Source organism: Desmodus rotundus, chromosome 7 (genome assembly GCF_022682495.2).
Source record: "Desmodus rotundus isolate HL8 chromosome 7, HLdesRot8A.1, whole genome shotgun sequence".
NCBI lineage: Eukaryota > Metazoa > Chordata > Mammalia > Chiroptera > Phyllostomidae > Desmodus > Desmodus rotundus.
This window is the reverse complement of record NC_071393.1, coordinates 120,517,242-120,539,192: the sequence shown is the minus strand read 5'-3', so window position 1 is coordinate 120,539,192 and position 21,951 is coordinate 120,517,242.

Genomic DNA, 21,951 nt, shown 5'->3' with positions numbered 1-21,951 from the left:
TCTTCATTTCCAAAAATCAACCATCCTTAATTCAGGTTTCAGACACCTCACTGTTTTAGCTGCCTTCCCCTGGACATGCAGCCAGAAGCGAGTGCAATATTCGAGATTTTTCTGGCCAGTGAAATGTCTGATGGGGCTATTAACTTTTCTGTTTGTGACACTCCATTTATTGACATAGCCTAAAACTGACCTAGAATTTTGTAGCTTTGAACACCCCATTAATTTATATTGGGCTCCTCATCGTTTTGAACCTCCAAGTCTTTTTCACATAAAGGTCTATGTAATAGGCTTTTTTCATCCTATACTTGTGAGCTTAATTGTTTTGAAATGACATTTGGAACTTTACATTTATTCCTGTTGTTTTATCTTGGAATTCATTTACATTGTTCTAACCTGTTCAGGTCTTTCAGTTCTGATTTTAACATCTATGTATTTATTTTATTTCTTAGATTTGTATCATTAGAAAATTTGGTAAGCACTTGTTTGATTAATTGAACATTTATTTAAAAACCACAGAGTGTGTGGCAATGTGCTGGGTAATGTATATCTGCTCCAGTAGTTAACAAAAATATTAAAATGAAGAAAATATTAAAAGTAAAGACTTCTCTCAAAATAGACAATCTACTTAAAGTCAAAATTTTTTGACTTTTGATGAACGTTAGCACGTATATATACAGTCCACATTTCCCTACCATTTTTCTTTAAACTTTCCCCCATTTACATTATTTGAAACATAGCTAGTCAGTACCTACAAAACAACAAGTAACAACAATAAAAAAAAAATCCCACTTTTTGAAGTTTGATGGCTAGAGATGTGAATGGAAAGATCAATTTGAGAAGAATCTTTATTATATCTTCATCACACATTAACATATTTAATTCTTCTGATTATTTAAATCAGAGGCTGGCAGATTATAGCCAAGTATGGTCCTCTTATGTTTGAAAATGAAGTTTTATTGGCACACAGGCATACCCATTTATTTACATGGTGTTTATTTCTGTACTGGCATAACAATGCAAGGTTTGGGTAGCTGTCAGAGGCCATCTAGGCTGTAAAGGCTAACATTTATTATTTGACCCTTTACAGAAAATATTTCCTGACCCCTCACTTGGACATTTGCTTTTTTCTTTCCACAATGTTTTTTATTTTTCTATGTGTAAGCTTTTTACAGATTTTTTGGATTAATTCCCAGAAATAAAATATATTTGGATGCTGTTATAGATGGTATCATTTAAAATTTCATTTTCTGGTCATTGATGTTTATAAAAATACTAGTGATTTTTATATATTGATGTTTTACCCAATCTGTACATTCTTTCTGATTTTTTATATACAAAATCTCATCCATTTTTATTTCTTGTTTTCTACTTAAACATTTCAACATTTTTTCTTTCTTTTAAATCCTCACCTGAGGGTATGTTTCTCTTTTATTGATTTTAAAGATAGAGGAAGGGGGAGGGAAACAGAGAGAGAGAGACAAACAGACAAATAGACATTGATGTGAGAGAGAAATATCAATTGGTTGCCTCCTATATGTGCCCTGATCATGGATCAAACCCATAATTTTGGTGCACTGGTTGATGCTCCAACCAACTGGACCACCTGACCAGGACCTTATTTAATACATTTTTATGAGACTGTAATAACGTGGATCCTTGTTTTGTTACTGATAGCAGAGAGAGTCTTTCATATCACTATTGTGTAAGGTGTAGGATATAACTATTTTTAGATAACTAAAGAAGTTTACCCTGGCTGGTGTGGCTCAGTGGATTGAGTGCCATCCTGCGAACCAAAGGGTCTCTGGTTAGATTCCCAGTCAGGGCACATGCCTGGGTTGTGGGCCAGGTCCTCAGTAGGGGGCATGCGAGAGGCAACCACACATCGATGTTTCTGCCTCTCATTCTCCTTCTCTTCCCCTCTCTCTAAAAATAAATAAATAAAAAATCTTTAAAAAAAAAGTTTACCTGAGCTTTTATGGTGAATGGGTGTTGAATTTTATTAAATATTTTCTCTACATATATTGAAATAGTCATATATTTTTTTTCTCCTTTACTCAATTCATATGAGAAATTATACTGAAGTTTTGAAATGATAAACCTCACATTACTGAAATAAGCCCATTTCATTGTGATGTATTATTCTTTAGGTATTTTTTGTAAATAATTCATTTAGAATTTTTTTTTTTGGTTTTGCAATTCTGATGATAAGAGAGGTTTGGGCTATAATTTTCCTTATAAGCTTTATCAAGTATATGCTGTCTCAAAAAATGTGTTGGAATTTTTTTCTTCATTTTCTATTCTCTTGAAGGGATTGTGTAAGATTGGCATTATAGTTTTTTAAAAATATTTGGCATAACTTATCTATGAGGTCATCTAGGCATAGAGTTTTCCAAAAAAAAAGTTTTTAATTGATTAGATTGTTTTATACTTATAGAAACTTCCACTTTCCTTTAAGATATACGCAAAGTAGTGACAAACCACTTTGAATTCTTCTTGCCAGTCCCGTATTTCTTGTGAAATTTCTTTTGAGAAATCAGCTGACAGTTATGGGAACTCCCCTGTAGGTAACGGATGTGGACTCCCGCCAGCAGTGTCTGCGGTGTTGTGGATGAGACAACAAAATCACAGGGACTGCAGAAGTCCATGGAGAAAAGGGACAGCATGGCCACCCTCTGAGTGAGAGAGCACCCCAACCCTTGCCTGGAAAGTCTTTTATTGCTTTCTGGGAGCATTGCATCAAGGAAGGTCCTCATTCATCATTGTCAGGCAGTAATGATCAAACAATAGATAACATTCAAAGAACCAGGAGGGCTTATTCTGAGTCAGGGCCAGTTAGCTAAAGGGCCATAAACTTTGGGAAACAACTCATTTCATGCCTAGACCCTTATCAGAAAACTGAGGACATTCTTAGCAAAGCAGGTTTCACAGGATTTTATGCATTCTTCCTTAGGCCTGATCACCCTGGGGAACTTCCTGTTCCTGCCCAGGACTGCACTGCCCTCTGTCATTGTTTCAGGCTTAAGTCAGGCAGGGGAAGTAAATCAGCCAAGAGATTAGGAGACTTCTCACAGACAGAATGAAGACTGAGGCCAAGTCAAAACTGAGGGGCAAGGGTCCATCACCCCCTTTTTCTATAGCCCCCCAAGTCCTTCCCTGAGGGTCCCTTCGAGACCATGCCTGTCTTAGGTCATTCCTCCCTTGAGGAATCTTTCCTGTTGTTGGCTAACCAGTCACCTGCCTGAGGCCAAGCAGGGTGAAGTAAAAGGGGGCTGAGTCAGTGCTCCTGCCAGGAAGATAAGCTCTGTCTCCTTAGTGGTTTATCGTCCCAAGGTCTTTTACTCAGCCTTAGCCACGAGGGGTTACAGCTTCTGAAACCAGGCAGGGTGGTTTCCAACAGGTAACTGCTTTTCTTTTGCTGCTTTTAAGATTCTCTCTACATTTTTAAGCTTTGGCATTTTAATTGTTATGTGTCTTGCTGTGATCCTCTTTGGGTCCAACTTGTTTGGGACTCTGTCATTTCTGGACTTGGATGTCTATTTTCTTCACCAAATTAGGGAAGTTTTCTTTCATTTTTTTTTCAAGTAAGTTTTCAATTTCTTACTCTTCCTCTTCTCCTTCTGGCACCCCTATTATTCAGATGCTTGTAAATTTAAAGTTGTCCCAGAGCTTCCTAAGCTTATTCTTATTTTTTAATTCTTTTTTCTTCTTGCTGTTCCGATTGAATGTTTTTTCTTCTTTGTGTTACAAGTCATTGGTTTGATTCTCAACTTCATCCTCTCCACTGTTGGTTCCCTGTAGATTTTTCTTTATTTCACTTAGAGTAACCTTCATTTCTTCCCTTATGTTTTTCCTGTACTCAGTGAGTTCTTTGAGCATCCTGATCACCAGTGTTTTCAACACTGCATCTGATAGGTTGGTTTTCTCCATTTTGTTTAGTTCTTTTTCTGGAGTTTAGTTCTATTCTTTTATTTGCACCATATTTCTTTGTCTCCTTAATTTGGCAGCCTCTCTGTGTTTGTTTCTGTGTATTAGATAAAGCTGCTTTGGCTCCTTTTAAAAGGCACAAGTCTGGGTGGATGTGACTTCTTTAAGTCCTTGGTTGTTGGACTTCCATAGAGCTCAATTTTCTGACAGTTTTGGATGTCATCTGTTTTGACAAATGGTTGTAATTCTCTCTTTGGTTGCATGACAAGGTGAAGTGTGTCTACCTCTGCCTCGATCTTGACCAGAGGTTCAAAAAAAAGTGTAGAATTTTGACAGATAAATATAATCTAAATTTTTTTCCAAGTGGATATTATGAATCTGAAAAGATAGACAGTATCTGAAATTAAGAACTTATTGAGAATGGCTTTTTATTAGACTATATACACTAGATAAAATACTGAATTCAAAGGCAAGTCAATAGAAATCAAAGTAAATTAGTAAGAAGAATTTAAGGTCCTTGACAGACACTGTGAAACATATATATACATTATATATATATATATATACACACACACACACACACATACATACACAGATTCATATATATTATGACTTTGACTTATGACTTTTTTGACTGTTCAATGGTATGAGAGAGGTATGGAGTCAGTAGAAATTGTATTTCAAAATTTGTTTCTTTTTCTAGGTTAGTAATATCTGGTGCGATACTAGTGGTGATGCTAGGTAGGAGCGCCGAGCTGCAGCTACCAGTCAACCACATAATCATGAGGGTAAACAACTAATATTCTATAAGGTATTCATTTTGTTGAATGATTTTGCCCAACTCTAGGCTAATATAAGTGTTCACAGCACATTTAAGGTTGGCTAGGCTAAGCTATGATGTTCAGTAAGTCAGGTGTATAAATGAATTTTCAACTTACAATATTTTCATTTTACAGTATGTTTATTGGGATATAAATCCATTGTAAGTTGAGAAGCATCTATACCTATTTTGGCAATATCACCACAGACAATTTTAAAATAAGTGTTGTGTTAGTTAAGTTAGTTAAGTTTGGATGCTTATAACAACAAACTCAAACCACTGGCTTAACAAGAGAGAGGTATATACCTATCACAATTAGAGGGGTCTAGAAATAATTCACTCAGTGCTTATTTGACATTTCCATGGTCATTTGGGAGCCAGGACATTTTAATATTTATGTTCTATCAGACTTTGCATGTGGTTTTCATCCTCAAGTTTGTCACAGTGTCTGAGGTGGCCACCATGTCCTCATCAGAAACATAAATGGAAGAATGGGGGGGCGGGAAATGTCTTAATCTTCCTGGTATCGTCTTTTAACAATTAATATAGTCATTCTAGCATTTGAAATTTCCCTGATGAAAGCTATATAACTCACTTTGTGGCCAATCACTTTGGAGAATAAGGGGTTGTGAAATATATAGGGAAAAATAAGGGAGGAACGGGAATGTATAGACAGAAGGTACAGTCTTCGCAGTTTGCCTCAAGGCAGATATATGGTATGCTAATATATTGTCACATGGTCATATGAATTTTCACAAAATGTACACAAATGAAGTGTTTTAACCACAATTACTTAAAACAACTGTCTCTTTAAATCCTGATTTTTATTTTTTTGTACTTCTTGTGTTTGGTGGTTGGAGAACAGCAGACATTCTTTTGTAGAAATGCACTTATTTCAGGTTTAATGGGATATATTTATGTTATTTGCAGTCATTTTTGCACAGTTAAGCTATTGCTAGCTGTCCTGCTGTGAGATTGCTTCTAGGAATGCTGCCCTCCATGACAAATCAACAGATGTTGTGACAGCAAGGCTCAGGACCAGAGGACTAAGAAATGTGATTGTGGAGGGAAAATAAAGTTGGAAAAGATAAAATCAGAAGTTCATTGCTGAAAAATCCAATCTTTAAACTCTCATATGAAGAAAAATTCGACGTCCTTCCTAAAATTTTACATTGACTTAAATGGGTTGTAAAGCTGAAAGTCTTATAAATAGCTAAAAGTCATAGGAATTTTATTCCTATTTGCAGATTTGTAGAAAAGACTATTATCTTTTTATTCTCTCCATAGAAAATTATATGACAATATCATTGGATTATGAAGAGGTGATAAAGGATATACAGTCACAAAATGTAAGAAATGTAGCAGGTAGTTAATTCAAAATTAATTTATTATGTTGTCTTTTCAACATTCTTAATAACTATACACTTTTGTACCTAGTAGTCTTGTATTTATAGCTATGTATTCTTATTTGTAAAGAGGTTTTAGAAAATTTGAGGTTTTTATAAAACCTGGGTTTGCCCCTGTGTTCTTCCTGATGCTGCATTACTCACTAAGAAGAGCTGGTGGGGGACTGTCCCAATTTGCAAGCCCAAGTCAACAAACTCAAGTCACATGAGCCTTCTGGTTTCAGGAACAGTTGTCTTCCTCTCTCTTTGGGGGCAGGGTAGGATTAGGGGGAGGGAGATCAGAATTTGGGCAGGTGAAACTGCTTACCTGATCCTGACAATGACAGAGATCGCCAGCCTCTCAGACTGGGACAGTGTCATCAATCACCCCGTGCTTGAACTATTAGCTCTGTCAGCTTCCTCAGAACAGATGACAATTCAAGGGTAGCTTTCCTCACTCACCGAGACTCCCTCAGTCAGAAGAGCAAAACACTTAATCAGAAGGAGGGGCAGGAATGCATATCTCTGGCAAGAACTGGCCCCAGTTACGTTCCATCCACAGAGCTTCTTGTACTCATTTCTGCATGACTGTGAAAGAGATCCTCAGCAGAAGCCCTTGGCTTGCTGGTACAGGAGTTGGGGCAGGGCTGGCGACCTTTGCCTTAAAAGGGAGTGGTTGTGATGCCAGGAACGGGAAAGTTAAAACAACTTTGCCCATATACTCTCACAAGTCATGTCTGATTAAAAAGAATAACAATAAACACATGCCAATATTTGTTTGTACATGCATTACCTTTGTGGGATGGGCAGAAGTGAATCACTGGCTGAGGTTGCTAGTAATGAGAGCCAGCCATTAAGATTTGCTCTCACTTGGTAACAGGGACAAGACAGTAGTGACCTCTCTTTTGGGTTGTGAGGATTATTTAAATCTGAAAACAGTTGGAATTTTTAGACCCGTAAGCAAATGGGCTAGATGTCTAAGAAGTATCATGTAACCCCTGGTGTTATTAAAAATATTAAGTATTTACATGATTTGAGGAGGAATCATAGCGCATGTATTGTAGAAGCTCCTAAGATACCAGCTAAACAGCTCAGATGGTGTCACTTCTACAAACATTCCTAAAATCTATTCTATTGAAGAAATTTTTTAAAAAAGTATCCTTATATATTTATTCTATCATTTTGAAAATAAATGGCTAAAAATTGTTTCACGAGCTTCTAGCTCTCTTAAAAATCATGTTATCTCTATTGGGAGCCTCATGATCAATATTACTTAGTTTTATATTTATCTGCTGTTTGGAGTGAAACAAGGGGAAGGCAACTCAGTCAGCCTTTGCCTAAGTCCTTTCTTCCTTACCTCTACTGCTAAATCTCTCAGGGAATTAAAATTATGCCTGCTGGCCACTTAAATTAATGAAACTGCTAATGTCTAAGGCAGGAACGTCTCCTCCATGTGCTCCAGATACATATGTGAGTAGAACTGCTGAGACCACACACCTGCCCTGAGTGTCAGTTAATCCATGCGTATTAAGCATTGACTTTAAAATCCTCATCCCCAGAAACCTGAAGTAAAAACTGTTGAAGAGCAAGGGAACATGAACAAGCTGTCCTTTGGCCTGATTAAAAAGGAACTCTCCACATTTCTTTGAAAAAGCTTATCTTGAGTGTTAAGAGGAGGGGACTTCATTGGACTGCCTCATAGCTTTATAATTTCCTTGAAAGCAAGACCATTGTAAAAAAAAAAAAGTATTAGTTCTGCTCTTTGTTTCTAACTTAGCCCAATTTAGCCAATTTGTTTTATTAGTTAGAAAGTATGCTTGCTCTAAAACAGTGGTTTTCATTTGGGGGTGATTTTGTTCCCCAAGGGACATTTGATAACATCTGTAGACATTTGATTGGGGAATCAGGTGAGGTGGTACAATTAGCATCTACTAGAAAAGAGACCAGGCACCTGCTAAACAAAGAATTATCTGATCCAAAATGTCAACAGTGCTGACTTTGAGAAACCCTGCTCTAAAACAGTGCATGTAAAGTAGAAAGAGTGAAGTTGTTTCAATGAAAATGTGTTGAAAAAGTTTTACAGGCAATTGAAAATGCATCCTTTCTACCATGAGCTCCCAAGTCTCTTATGTCGTTGTTAGTTATGACTAGCTATATCAGCAGGCCTGAGTGAAGCAGGTTCTGTTGCTGACCCCCATTTTTATTTTCACTGAGACAGAGAAGTGGGGTGGGGTGGACAGTTTCACCTATGTTGGCTGTCATTGGTGGAGTAATCTAGTTGCTGTTTCAGAGTAATCAGTCAGGTTGGTATAAAACCTGCCAGCGTTTACGGCAAGTAAGTGTATCTGTAATTTTTATAATTTTCATTAATAGACTAGAGATGATCATGTCCCCTATAATTGTTGGTATGTAAAAATCTTATCTACCATCACTAAGTAAATATTTGTTGTTTCGATCTGTTATACTGTATAGACTAAATTCTAAGTATAGCCCTAACTGATATGGCTCAGTTGGTTGGTCTACATCCCACAAAGCAAAACAAAGGTTGCTGGTTTGATCCCTGGTCCGAGCACATGCCCGGGTTGAGGGTTGGAGCTCATATAGGAAGCGACTGATCGCTGTTTCTCTCCCACATCGATGTTTCTTTCCCTCTCTTTCTCCCTTCCTTCCCCTCTCTCTAAAATAAATGAATAAAATCTTTTAAAAAAATCCTAAGTAAAAAAAGTCAGAGATGATATTATTTAACTATTGATAGTCTGTTTGGATGACTAAAATCAATGATGTGGAATTGATAAGAATGTCCATGGAATATATATCCACGGTTAGTATAAGAGAGGGGCGTTGACTGAATTAATATGTGTTTTTAAGTTAAAGTTTCATTGCTAATTTTTAAAATCACATAACTATACCTACCCCATTTCATATACCTCTTCACTGTACTTAGACCTTTAAAAAATCTAGTTTATTTGAACTCTGGAACCATTTCTGAGTTTTGCAACTGTAGTGGGATATCAAAGGAAAACTGGAAAAGAATTGTAGCATCTGAAATTGGTCTTCAAATGAGCAGACTAAATAAATGAGCATTATTCATCCTATGGAATTTAACGGTGATATGAATTCACTTAGAATAATGGAGAAAATGGGGGAGAATGGGGACAACTGTAACTGAACAACAATAAAAAAATTAAAAAAGAACATGGAGAACTATCATAAAGAACAAAAATCAACTAACATCTGTTTCTGTAGGAAGTGGAGCAAAATAAGTGGAAGTGAATAATTTATAAATTAGGAGGGATTATTTCTTAAAAGGAAGATGGTTGAATATAGTGTTTACAAAAGGATATTTTAAGTCTCTTCTTTAGTTTTAAAAAACATTTAACTTATGTTCAATGGTTTAAATATATATTTTTAATTGCAGCCTGTGTTAGTTTCCTGTGGCTGCTGCAATAGTTTACCACAAACTGGTTGGCTTTGGCCAGTGGAAATTTTTTTTCTCTCCCAGTTCTGGAGGCCAGAAGTCTGAAATTAATGTCCCTGGGACAAAGTCAAGGTGTCGGTAGGGTCCTGCTCCTTCTGCAGACTCTGTGGGGAGTCCTTTCCCTGCCTCTTCCAGCTGATATTCCTTGGCTTGTGACCGCATCATGCCAATCTTCAAGGCCAGCATTTCAAATCTCATTTTGCTCTGTCTTCTTGCGTGTGTGTGAAATATTCCTTTACCTACCCTTTATTTAATGTTTTTGGGGGTTTTTTCTTTAGCCTTACTCAAGGACATTGCTTTCAGACAAAGGGAAAGAGGGAGAGGGAGAGAGAGAATCTGAGAGTAAGAGACAGAGGGAGAGAGAAATATTGTTGTGAAAGAGAAACATTGATCAGTTGCCTTCTCATACACACCCTGACCAGCTACCAAACCTACAACCTAGGTATGTGCCCTATCTGGGAATCAAACCTGTGACCTTCCATCTACAGGACAACACTAACCAACTGAGCTACATCAGCCACCTCTATTTCCCTTTTAGGATACATGAAATGGCATTTAGGGTCGACTCAAATAATCCAGGGTAATTTTCCCATCTCAATATCATTAACATCATATCTGCAAAGACCCTTTTTCCAAATAAGGTAAGATTTTCCAGATAAGGTACGGGCTCCAGGGATTAGGATCTACTATCTTTTTAGGGGAAGAGGGATATTTTTTTTTAGCCTAAAACACAAATTGAAGGATTAACTGAGTTCTTCAAGGGTAGCTCCAGTGTTGGGATTTTGTGATTCAAAAATCATTATATTTGCAATTTGTTTCACCCCTCCCTAAACGTTTGGTTTCTTCACTTACAAAATAAGTCTAATAATGCATAATGTTGCTATGGGGAAACTGACTTAATGCAATTAAAAATAGAAGAGTAGCTGGTACATATGAAGTTCTTAATATGCATCAGCCATCGGTACTTGGTGCTGTTTGTGTTGATAATATCATTAACATAAAATAAAGATTATGTGACAAGATAATTGGGCACTTGCTTGGTGGTCTGTGATATAATCCACATTTTTTTACCATTACTTTACTTTGTTTTGACAAATTTAATGAAGGGAGGTCACAGAAGTAGTTAAAGTAGCGACTTGATGTCCAAAGAATATATTTGATCGGCTTTGTGGAGTTTATTTAACTTTGTCTACACCAGGGACAGACTAAGCTGACCCCCAAATTGAGTAGGCAACTGTAAAACCCAGTTTGAACAAAAGTTCCCTTTAAGAATAACAGCCTCAGGAATAGCAGATATGTACTATTTGCTTTTTACTCTAAAAATGTCTGAGTCTCCTTTTCAGCTTTTTATGAACATAAGTAAAATCACAAACTTTATATTTAACAGAATCCTTTCCTCCTAATTTAAGTACTGTCCTTACGTAACTTGACTTGTTTAATATGTCTCCTATTCAGATTGGTCTTTCTGCTTCTTAAATATTAAATTGTCTTTTTCCCAAATCTTTAGTGTAGTATAAGCATGTTCGTTAGTAACAAATCAACATCCTGTGTATAGACCCTCTTCAATCAAATGCTTTGCTGGGTTTTATAAATATTTACAGCCTGTGTTTTAACAAACATTTTAGGTGTCGTTATTTTGAAGAAACAACTATTGTCGCAATTGTGCACATTAATTGGTAGGGTGTGTAATTTCTTCAAGGGACTACATTAGACCAATGACAGAGGCATTGACAGGCCAGCCTAAAAAAATAATATTGATTTGTCTTTTATTATCAACATGACATGATTTCAGAACGATGACATTTCAAATTATCGTCATAGGTATCCTAGTGGAAATAGTACTTCCATTTTTCTCTTTACATTTCTCCAAACAATACCCATATGTAGCTCAAGTGCAATGACAATCTATTTGTAGACCTTTTAGTATTTGAAATACTATTAGGTTAAACAATATAAAATTACTGTTCTTGTAGGTTGGAAAAGGTTGACTGTGATGGTTTCATATAGCACAACATAAACAGGCAGTACCCCTGTGAAAAAGGAGCTCAATTTTGCAGACATTAAATTAAAGTGGCTAGATGAAACATTGACATATATAAGGAAAAGTTTGCATTTTCAAGTTACTTATATTTATGCCAGTAAATATAAACTGAGTCCTGTTTCACATCCTTAATGTCAATGATCATGGGAACATAACATTATTAAAAGAAGGGAAATGAGTGAAAGAAATTCATAGTGAGAAAAGCTAGGTAAACAGAAAACAATAAAAAATGCAGATTGCTACAAACTTTGTAATCATTTCTGCTTGACAATGTTTATCTCTTTAAATGTTTATCTTCTTACCCTTTTTTATGTGACTCATAAAGTTGGATATCACTCAATGTTTAGCTCTTTGGTGTCTGAACACGGAAAGCAGATTGCCCTGGCATTTTTATACACTGTAGAAAAGAAAGTCATTTTCATTTATTGAGATTTGTTATTTGAATGTTTTCCAATATAGCAAAGCACACCTACAAAATTTAATGTACATGCATTTGCAAGTACACTATTCTGAAGCAGCATCAGGTAAAATTTGATACTTTCTTTTGGAGAAAATGCAGAGAACTAAATAGATGCACATACTTTTCCCATCTTTCTCTCCACCCTCATTCCCTTAGTGATCAGTGATATTGGTAAACTTATTACATTGTCCATAAAACTGTCCCAAACATCCATTCATCACTTCTTGGGCTAGGGGTTGTTCTGGAATGGTAATAGTTGAGAGCATGCCAGATCTCCAATGGAAGGATTATTACCTTGGGGGGAAAGTTTGATGACTCAAGAAAGGAGAATGACTGTAGGGAATAGGCATAGAGACCTATTAGTATGGGTTTCACTAGGTAAGCTTTATATTCATATATTTGTTTTTATGGTAAATTTCATGAGTTTCTTATATCCGTGAAGTTTCCCTATGAGAAATTTTACATACAGAAACACATTAGCTTGTCATTGATCACCTCCATGAATTCTTATCAGGTTTTATTCTATCAGAACTGTCAGATTCTTATGACCTAGTTGCCTATTTCATGTAATATTTTGTAGAACATTGCATTTGGGGATGGATGGGAATGAGTAAACTGAGACCACCTCATAATTTAAAAAGTAATCTGATTCTAAGTCAGCGTGTGCATTATACACCAGTAAAAACAAATGAAAGTAAGGAAATGACTGTGGTTCAATAACTTATGGAAAATGTTACAGTTTTATTATCTATCCATGCATTTTTTGAAAACACCTTTGCCATAGCACAAGGTTCTTAGATGAAACATTGGATTCGAGCTCAGAAGTGGTGGGGAGACATGTCAATTTTCTATTTCTTTCTGTGTCGCTTGACAAATGAATCAAAAAGTAAGTAAAAAGGGAGATATAAGAGAATAAGTCAATTAGCTAGCTAATTTATACTACAACTTCTGTAGGCCAAAAACATTGTAGATATTTTGGAGAATCAAAAAACTTAACCAGAACTTCCTTCAAAATTACCTGGGAAGCAGGTGAGGGTGGTAGAGGTAAACCAAGACTGGACATGAGTTTATATATGTCGGAGCTGGCTGATGGGTACATGGGCTTTTACATTCATCGCTCTACTTCGCCGTATGTTTGAATTTTTCCATAGTAAACATTTTTTAAAACCCTCTAATTTAACTGTGTCCCAGTAAGAGTTTATACTCTAAATATGGAAACAAGAGTGTTCATTGTGCACTTATACAACAGGCTCTATATTTCATAAGTACATCCTATTTCTACAAAATCTTGATTTCTACCTTTTTCTTGAGCTAGCTCATAAAATTCCCTAACAAGTAAACATCCTCAATGTCTCTAACCATGCTTCCTTTTACTGTCAGGTGATTGTCAAGAGAGGACCAAGATAACAAAAATCACAAATAAAGAAGCAAGAGTGATGTCCTAAAGAATAGACTGAAGAGAACTGGAAGAATGCAAATTTGGATGAAAGTCATATTGTGTTAGTAGACCCATGGTTTCTCCTGTACCCGTATAAAGATTCCAGAGGCCACAGTATAGAGTGGGGCAAAAGTATGTTTAGAGGTGTGTGTACATGAAACAGTTTATTCTTGTAATATTATTTATTAATTTTTGCATTATTTTCTCTACGAAGAACTCTAAACCTAATTTGGCCCCACCGTGTAATAGTAACTCATTTGTGATCTCAATGTACTTTACCAGCTTACCCTGGTGAGGCTCCCGGAGAACCCAAAAATGGAATGCATGGCTCAAAATCACCCAAGTGTGGTCCTGAAGAATGAGAATTAATCTGATCATTGCTATCCCTGCCATCGATGTATTCTTTAACTAGAAGTGACCAGCGCTGCCAAGACTTACTTCCTTGCTTCCATTGTACATTTATAATATGAAAATATTAAGATGGAACTTGGACCTTTCTGTCAATTGAAAAGGAGAGAAAGGAAATATATATAGCCAGGTCTCTGTCTCTTGCTGTTACTGACAGTATCCGTCAAAGCAAAGCTTTAAGCAATTTATTTTTCATTGTGCATAACTATTACAACTTTGTTTATTGAGAGAAGGTTATATGTTCCCAAATGATTTATCTTCTGAGGTCAAAACAAACTATTTATCCTCTAATAGAGATGAATGATAAAATATTACGAACAGACATAAACGGGTGTATACAAAACCATTGTTTTAAACTTGTTCCACTATCAAGTACCACATTTCTAAATTTGATTTCGCAGCACTGTAATTAATGGGACCTGTGTATTTTCTTCATTAACTCTTTCTTGACTCTTATTACACATAGAATTGGCTAATCCTTCCTTTATACTATGCTGTACACTGCAACTCTGTTACAGCACCAATATCACTTTCTTTAGTTTCCATGTCTGCCTCCCTCTGTCGGACTCTACATTTTCTAGACCAGAGATCCTTTTCAATGCTCAGCACAATGACTGCCTCTTTGTAGGTTTCAGTAAATGTTTGTCATAAGCGGATGGCCCACTGAATAAATGTCTTATGATGGCTAATCTTTTGAGTTATTTCAAGCCAATTTTATAATGTAAGCAATGTCTTTAGCCTTCTACCTTCCCCTTTTCTGACCTCTCCCATGTCCTTTCACTGGGGCTACGTATAGAGAATGAAAGTGATTTACCTACTGACTTCCCATTTCATGTCCGCTCACCAAACTAATCCCTACATTCTCTGTATTTCTTGATGCCCCCAGTATTTAGCATCTATCACGATCAAGGTACTCAAATGCTGTTGGTTGTGCACCACCCCACCACAAATCCTTATCACATTCATTCTTCTACACTCAGTCCCGTCCTCTATCTTCCTGCTTTTCTTGTCACTCTTCTTTTTCCCCCATTGTCTGCTAGGCCATTCTGTCATACAAGAAAATAAATAGCTTTGATAGCTCTTTTGAGACCCGTAGTTCTGAGGTCCCATGGTAGGGGGAAAGTATTTCTGTGTAGGACAAATAAAACAATCTCTTAAAGAAGAGGCAAAATAGTACCACAAATACTGGGAGGCACTGAATTTTTTTGAGGCTTAAATTTGTCAAGCATATTGCCCATTTAAATGTCAGTGTTTTTTCTCCTTTGTTATTGAATGTTTTTCTGTCCCACTATGGCCCAGAATAATTAGGAGAATAATTTGTTTTGTAGGATCAGGGACACTTATGTAGCTTTTCTTTATATTCTCCCTGGGATCATGGAAGATGTGGAAGTGTTACATGGCGAATAATTTAGAATTAAGAAACATGCCTTTTGAGAGGGCTCTCACATAGGTTCAGTTCCGGGTTGAGTTTGGGCAAAGATTCAGACTGATTATTTTATTCTTTAGGCACAATTTGCCCATTCTTACTATCCCTAATTACTGGTAATCTTTCCTGTTTCCCACTCAGTAGCCAAAGTTTTCTTAAAGTCAGTAGAAGCAGGTTGGTAATTCACACTGTACTATCAGATCTGGCCTGCCAGAAACATTTTTTCCCAAAGAATGTTTTAAAAGAGGAAATTTATTGACTTAGGCAGATACAAATAAACTCATTAGCCAATATTGCTTTTTATTTTGAGCAGTTTTAGATCAAGACCACATTTCTTCAAAATGTGAATACATTAGCCACCAACATGAGATAAATATGGGAAGACATTTTAAGCTCTATTTTACAGGTAGAAATATCAGGTCAGAGGTTTGCTTCTGGTTATATGGGCCTGAATGATCCCAGAAATAGATTCTGTGTCTGGTAACTGAAGTCTGTCAGAACAAGACGATTCTTGATAAGAGATACATGCCCATTGCTGAGTGAGCTATATTATTTAATATTTATCAGGAAGCAATAGAGATTTTTTGCTGTGAGGAATCTGAGGTCTTAGATTTTATATAATTTAGCTCATTATTGATATAAAAATTAGTATTGTGGAAAGGTGGATTCTAAGTTTTTAATACATGATAGAAAAATTCCCCTGAGAAAACAAAATAAGACCATTCAGAAATTTATATGCTTCTTTTCTTTTCCTTTCTTTTCTTTTCTCTCCCTTCTTTCCTTCCCTCCTCCCATCCTTTTTCCTTCCTTCCTTCCTTTCTTTCTTTCTTCTCCTGTTTTATTTTTAAATTTTATTAAATTTATTGTGATAACCTTGGTTAATAAGATTGCATATGTTTTAAATTTTCAATACTACAAGTCTACAATACATTATTGTATATTGCATTGCGGGTTCAGTGGCCAAAGTTAGGTCGCCTTCTGTCACCATGTATCTTGCCCCCTTTATGCTCTTTTACCTCCCCCACCCCCCTTTCCCTCTGGTAACCAGCATACATTTGTCTGGATTTTTGTGTAGGAGTGTTTGTTTGTGTGGTTTGTTCACTTTTGCTTTCTGTTTTATATTCTACATGTGAGTGAAATTATATGATTCCTTAGTTTTCCATCATATTTTGCTTAACATGATATTCTTAGGATCCATCCATGTTGTTGCAAAAGACAGTATTTCATCTTTTCTTATGGCTGAGTAGTATTTCATTATATACACTACTAGTAGGAATATAAACTGATATAGCCACTATGGAAAACAGTATAGAGCTTCCTCAAAAAATTAAGATTAGAGTTACCACATGACCCAGCAATGCCTCTTCTTGGTATCTACCTGAAAAATTTGAAAAAATTTATTCATAAAAATATATGTACCCTTATGTTCATTGCAGCATTATTCATGGTGGCCAAGACATGGAAACAACTGATGTGCCCTTTGATAGATGATTGGATAGAGAAGATGTAATACACAAACACACACACACACACCTACTTTTAAAATAATCATTTAGCTAAGTGGTTGTGTGTTGATACAAGACTACCAGTATCCATCTAATGGATGAAGCATGACTTTAAACATAGATTTGAATTTCATGCATTATATTTTGTCCTTGGAAGACATGCTAATCCTTTTCTCTCTACCGCCTGTTAAGAAAGCATAAGGATTTACTTAATCGCACAAAAAAAATTAGTCTTCAGAATTGAAATGAGAACAGAGCAATAATTTGTGATTATGGTATTCTGCCATTAGCTCAGTTGGATGTTTTTATGTATGTGCTATATATTAACTTATTCTAAACTATTACTTTAATAGCACCACAGGCTTTAAAAGGTTTTGAGAGATTATCTTATTAGACTCCCTCCTTACCTTGAAAGCAGTTCCACTAATAACATTTTCATAACTTCCCTTGGTAACATATCTCTTTGCACAATCATCCTCATTGCAGGTATTTTATCCCCATATCAAATGTGGATTTTTTCCCTACAATTAATTCTATTAGCTCCACCATCTCCACTGAGGTTGGAAGAGAATGTCTAGCTTACTTTCTCTGTGTATTAGTATCTACTGATTCCTGAGAGAGGAGGTGTGGCATCCTTTGCTCTCAGTGGGAACAGACTACACTATTACCTCTGGATGGCAAGAATCAGCATGTATCTTAATGTATTCTGTCATGCCCTGTGTTCATGTACTCATTGTATGAGTGAGATGATATATAAGTGATTTTTTAAAAGTCCTGTAAAACAATTTATAAAGGATGACCTATTTTATTTTTAAGACAGTATCATCTGGTGGTTCCCTTTGAGCTGCAGAATGAAATAGAGGAAAGTTACTCCAAAGATGACGGCTGTTTTTGACCAATTTCTTTTGGTCTATTTCATTGGGCCAAATATTTGGGGGGAAGGAAGACATTGAGCCAAATTTTAGGAAACAAAGAGGTTGAGTTCAATTTGTTTTTCCTGGGGGGGGGGGATCTTCGTCCTGAAGGACTTCCCTGCATATAACTTTGTAGTGTTTTTCTCCTCTACTCCCCTTTCCTCCCCTCAAACTTAAGCATCTCTAGAGGCTGATAAACTATTTTCAAAACTGAATAACATTCAGAAAGTCTAATGGCACCTGAAGAGCTATGGGCAGATGGACGTGGGGACTGGCCATCAATTTAGATCTAGACCAGGTCAATAGCATATGAAGGCTGTTGTCTCCTAACAGCTGTTCAGTGGCCTCTGTGAAATGAGGTGGTGGCTTCCATCCAGGTTCTGGACAGCTGTCTTCCTCACAAAAATCATTGCCACAATTGGCATTAATCAGCTCTCCTGCTGGCAGCCTCTGCAGGCAATTCAGTGAATCCTTTTCTCCCTTCTTCTTTACCCTCCTCATCTTCCTTCTCCTCCTCATTTCTGCTTTCTTCCTCCTATTTTCCCTTTTTCTTTCCTCCTCTGTCTTACCAGTAGGTGGCCTGAGGAAAGAAAGAGCAGCAGCAGCTAGCTCCTGAGGGAAGAATGTGTCAACACCTCAGACTGTGCTCTCTGCCAGGGCTTGCAAAGGGACCTCAGACCAAGGCTGTTGGGACAGAAGGCTCATACCTCCCACAGCGTCTGCCTTTGCTGCTCCAGCCCCAAGTTGCTTTGCTCAGGGTGTGTCAGAGTTTACTCTGGGGTTGTCTATTTTATATATCAAGCTTCTCCTTTCATCACATGGCAGGGGACATGGCTATGTTTGTAGAATGGATGGGTCCAAGGGGAATTTCAAGTGATTCAGTAGTTATGGTATAAGCCCTACATTATAGGGCTTATAATTTCCTCTCAGGCACAACGAGGAGTTACTAGGGATAGAAAGTTGTACTGTTTGAGTTTCCCTTCTGTGATAATAGCTACATATTTTGGGGGGGGGGGGGTTATGTATGATGGTCATCTTCCAAAACCCTAAATCAACACACCTATCTCTTGACCAGACATTATTTTGGGTATAAAATCTATTTGACAAGTTTTTAATACAGTAAAAATGAAACTCCCTTTTTAATTATATTGAACAAATCACTTGAACTAGAATGAATAAAATTCTACAAAACTAAGACTCTTGAAAATCCGTGGCATGGATTATCAACTTCAATTTTTTTTTATTGTTGTTCTATTACAGTTGTCCCAATTTTCCCATTGCTCTCCCTCAACTTCGATTTTTTTTTTTTTTTAATGCTCTTTGGCTCCTTCAGGTAGTGATAAGGAAATAGTAGTGGTAGCTTCTATACTTGAAATGCCCAAGACTGCTTTCAAGTTATCCAACTTCATTTTCTCAGTCTCAATTTAAGAGTCCAGAAGTGAACTAAAGGAAGACTTATCACTCATATATGTGTTATTTTTCCAAACAGGAGGCAATGGTTGGATGTGATGCTCACACACTATGGAAAGAGAAAAAAAAATTAAACCATTTTGCACTGGTTCAGCCCTTATTTAGAAGCCCAAAGCATTTTGCCCTAGGCTGTCTTTCTTTGGAATTTAAAACCTGTGTGCAATGTTGTTGGGGAAATTCAGGCAACATACCACTTTAACTCATTGAAATGCTGATCCCTAAGAACATTTAACATGACCAACAAGATATCCAAGACTTTCAAATGATCATATGAAATCTAAATGAGGAGCTTGAATTGGGGCAATATTAACCAGATGTGAAATCCCAGATATCCTTTGCAATTTAGAAGGTAAAATTACTTAGCACAACCACTTTGGCAAAGGGTTTTGAGTCTCAGAGTAATGACCAGGACCCACAAAACAGTCATGTAGGGAAAAAGTGAGGTTTAGAGTTGGAAAAAATATCCTAACACCAGCTCTAACTCTGCAGTGCTAATGATCCACTTTCTCTCATTTATATAATGGGACAAATCATTCTCTGTCACCTTATGGGTTATTTTGTTGTTTAATAAGTATAAAGTTACTTGGAGATCAAAGTGCTAAATAGTATTACTAATTAAAACAAGCCACTGTGAACCAAATGTAAAAGGAGGAATAGCTTTGGGGAAATGTAATTTCTAGAATGGACAGGTTGTTTAGCAGGTAAAAGAATGAAACAGTTTTGTGATTCACTTATTTAATCATTTAGAAAAGATGATAGAAAAATATCTGAGAATGACACAATCAGGTTGGCTATGTGACTATTTGCTCTTCTATTAAAAAAAACTCTTCAAAACACTTCTGACTTCAAAACAATGTAAAAAAGAAGTAAAAAAGAAAAAAAAATGGCATTCTGATTTATAACCATTTGCAGTCTGGATGTGCCTTGAACTCTGTATTTAAAAAGAAAGCATTTTTCTGATTTTCTACCAATCCTTTTCCTTAGCTTACCATTTCCAAAAATACCTCTCTCCTTGAAAATGAATAACAAGTGAGGAAGAATTGGTTTATAGATGCTGAACTCTCCACCTCAAGGAAGCATTTTGGTTTAATTCAAACAGGGCAAAATGAGTGTATGAGAAGGGGTGAGATTATAAGACTTGAGCAGTCAGTGGAAGTATCATTTCCTGAGTCCACACCTCCTTCTGTCGTTGTTGGCTGGGACTTTGTCTAGCACTGTAACTTTCCCATCCACACTGGTTAAAATACCATGTTGTCACCTCCCTCACTTCATCCTATGTTTTCTTACATAAGGATATCAGAAGATTAGAGGGTGAATTGAGTATGTGTATATTATGTGTACGAACAATATTCTTTTGCTAACATTATATGCTTGTCATAGGAAAAATATTTTTGTATGTGGTTTATATTCATTTTTCTAAGCTCCGGAAGTCTTCTCTAAACATCTACTCCATGGGCTACACATCCAAAACTCATCATGGACTAAAGTGATGATAACAATTAAAGAATCAAGCTTTTCAGACCATGGGGGACAGTGAGGGTTGTGTCATTGGGGAGGGCCACACCCAAGTACATGAGGGTATATACAATTCTGGGGCACCCCAGTCATGTCATATTGTATGTGAATGGTGCCCCCTAGTGTGGAGCAATGCATACCCTGCCCATTTGTCCATTCAGTCCATCCTCCTTGAACTTGCTATGTGCCAGGCATGGTTTTAACTGCTGGGAGAGCAATGGACAAAGCAGACAAGAATACCTTGTCTTGTGGAACCCGAAGGCATTCTCATTCAATTATTTTTTAAAAAGCAAAAAGCACCATGTCATCCAAATAAAATGCATCTGCATGCAGAATTTGCCCCATGGGCCCACCAATTAATGACCCTGCTCTAGTCTTTTAAATTATTTCTGTGATCTTGCAGGTTTTAGCCACAGGGACAAAACACGGAAATGTCCTGCCCAAAGGTTAGCACCCACTGTATAGTGCATGCTTAATGACAGCTCTGCGTGCATAGCCAAGTCAGCTAATTAATTTTCAATTAAAATTCTCTATCCCCACTCCAGTGTCTATACTTGTCACTCCTTCTTCCAAGAAAACATAATTCCTAGAGGTTATCTGTTGGGTAAGTGAGGAAGGGAAACTAGAAAGAGATGGGGGTCATGGCATTCTGCTAAAGCATAGTCTGCCGTAGATACCTGTTGGTCCTGGAGACTGATGGGAGAGGTGGGCCGCAGGGCGGTGGTCAGTGTGGTTCCCTAGCCTATTCAAAATCTGCTCCTCACTGCCTACAGATTTAATACACTTTTTTCCCAAGCAAAAAGGAAGATTCCCTAGTGTGTCAGGTCTCTTAGGAGTTGTGCTCACAGAAGTGGGGGAAGTGCAGAATGCAAAGAGCTCTCTTATAAAGAATTTATTTCTCCGCCTTATGGCATCTTAATGCCATTTGATGGAAAGGTTTAATTTAACCTGCATATAGGCAAAGTAGAAGTAAATGGGGGTCTGGTCACCTAGCTTGCTTCGTGTCCGGAAGATTTTCTTTTTTCCTTCCTTTCTTTTTTTCCCCTATTGGAAACTTAGGTAAAACTGAAAAGAATACTTATAGTAATTTTCAGCAAGAAGCTTTAGAGAAATGCTGCCATGGTGCTCAAAGAGTTGAAAAGTTTTCCACCTTACAACTCTCTTTAA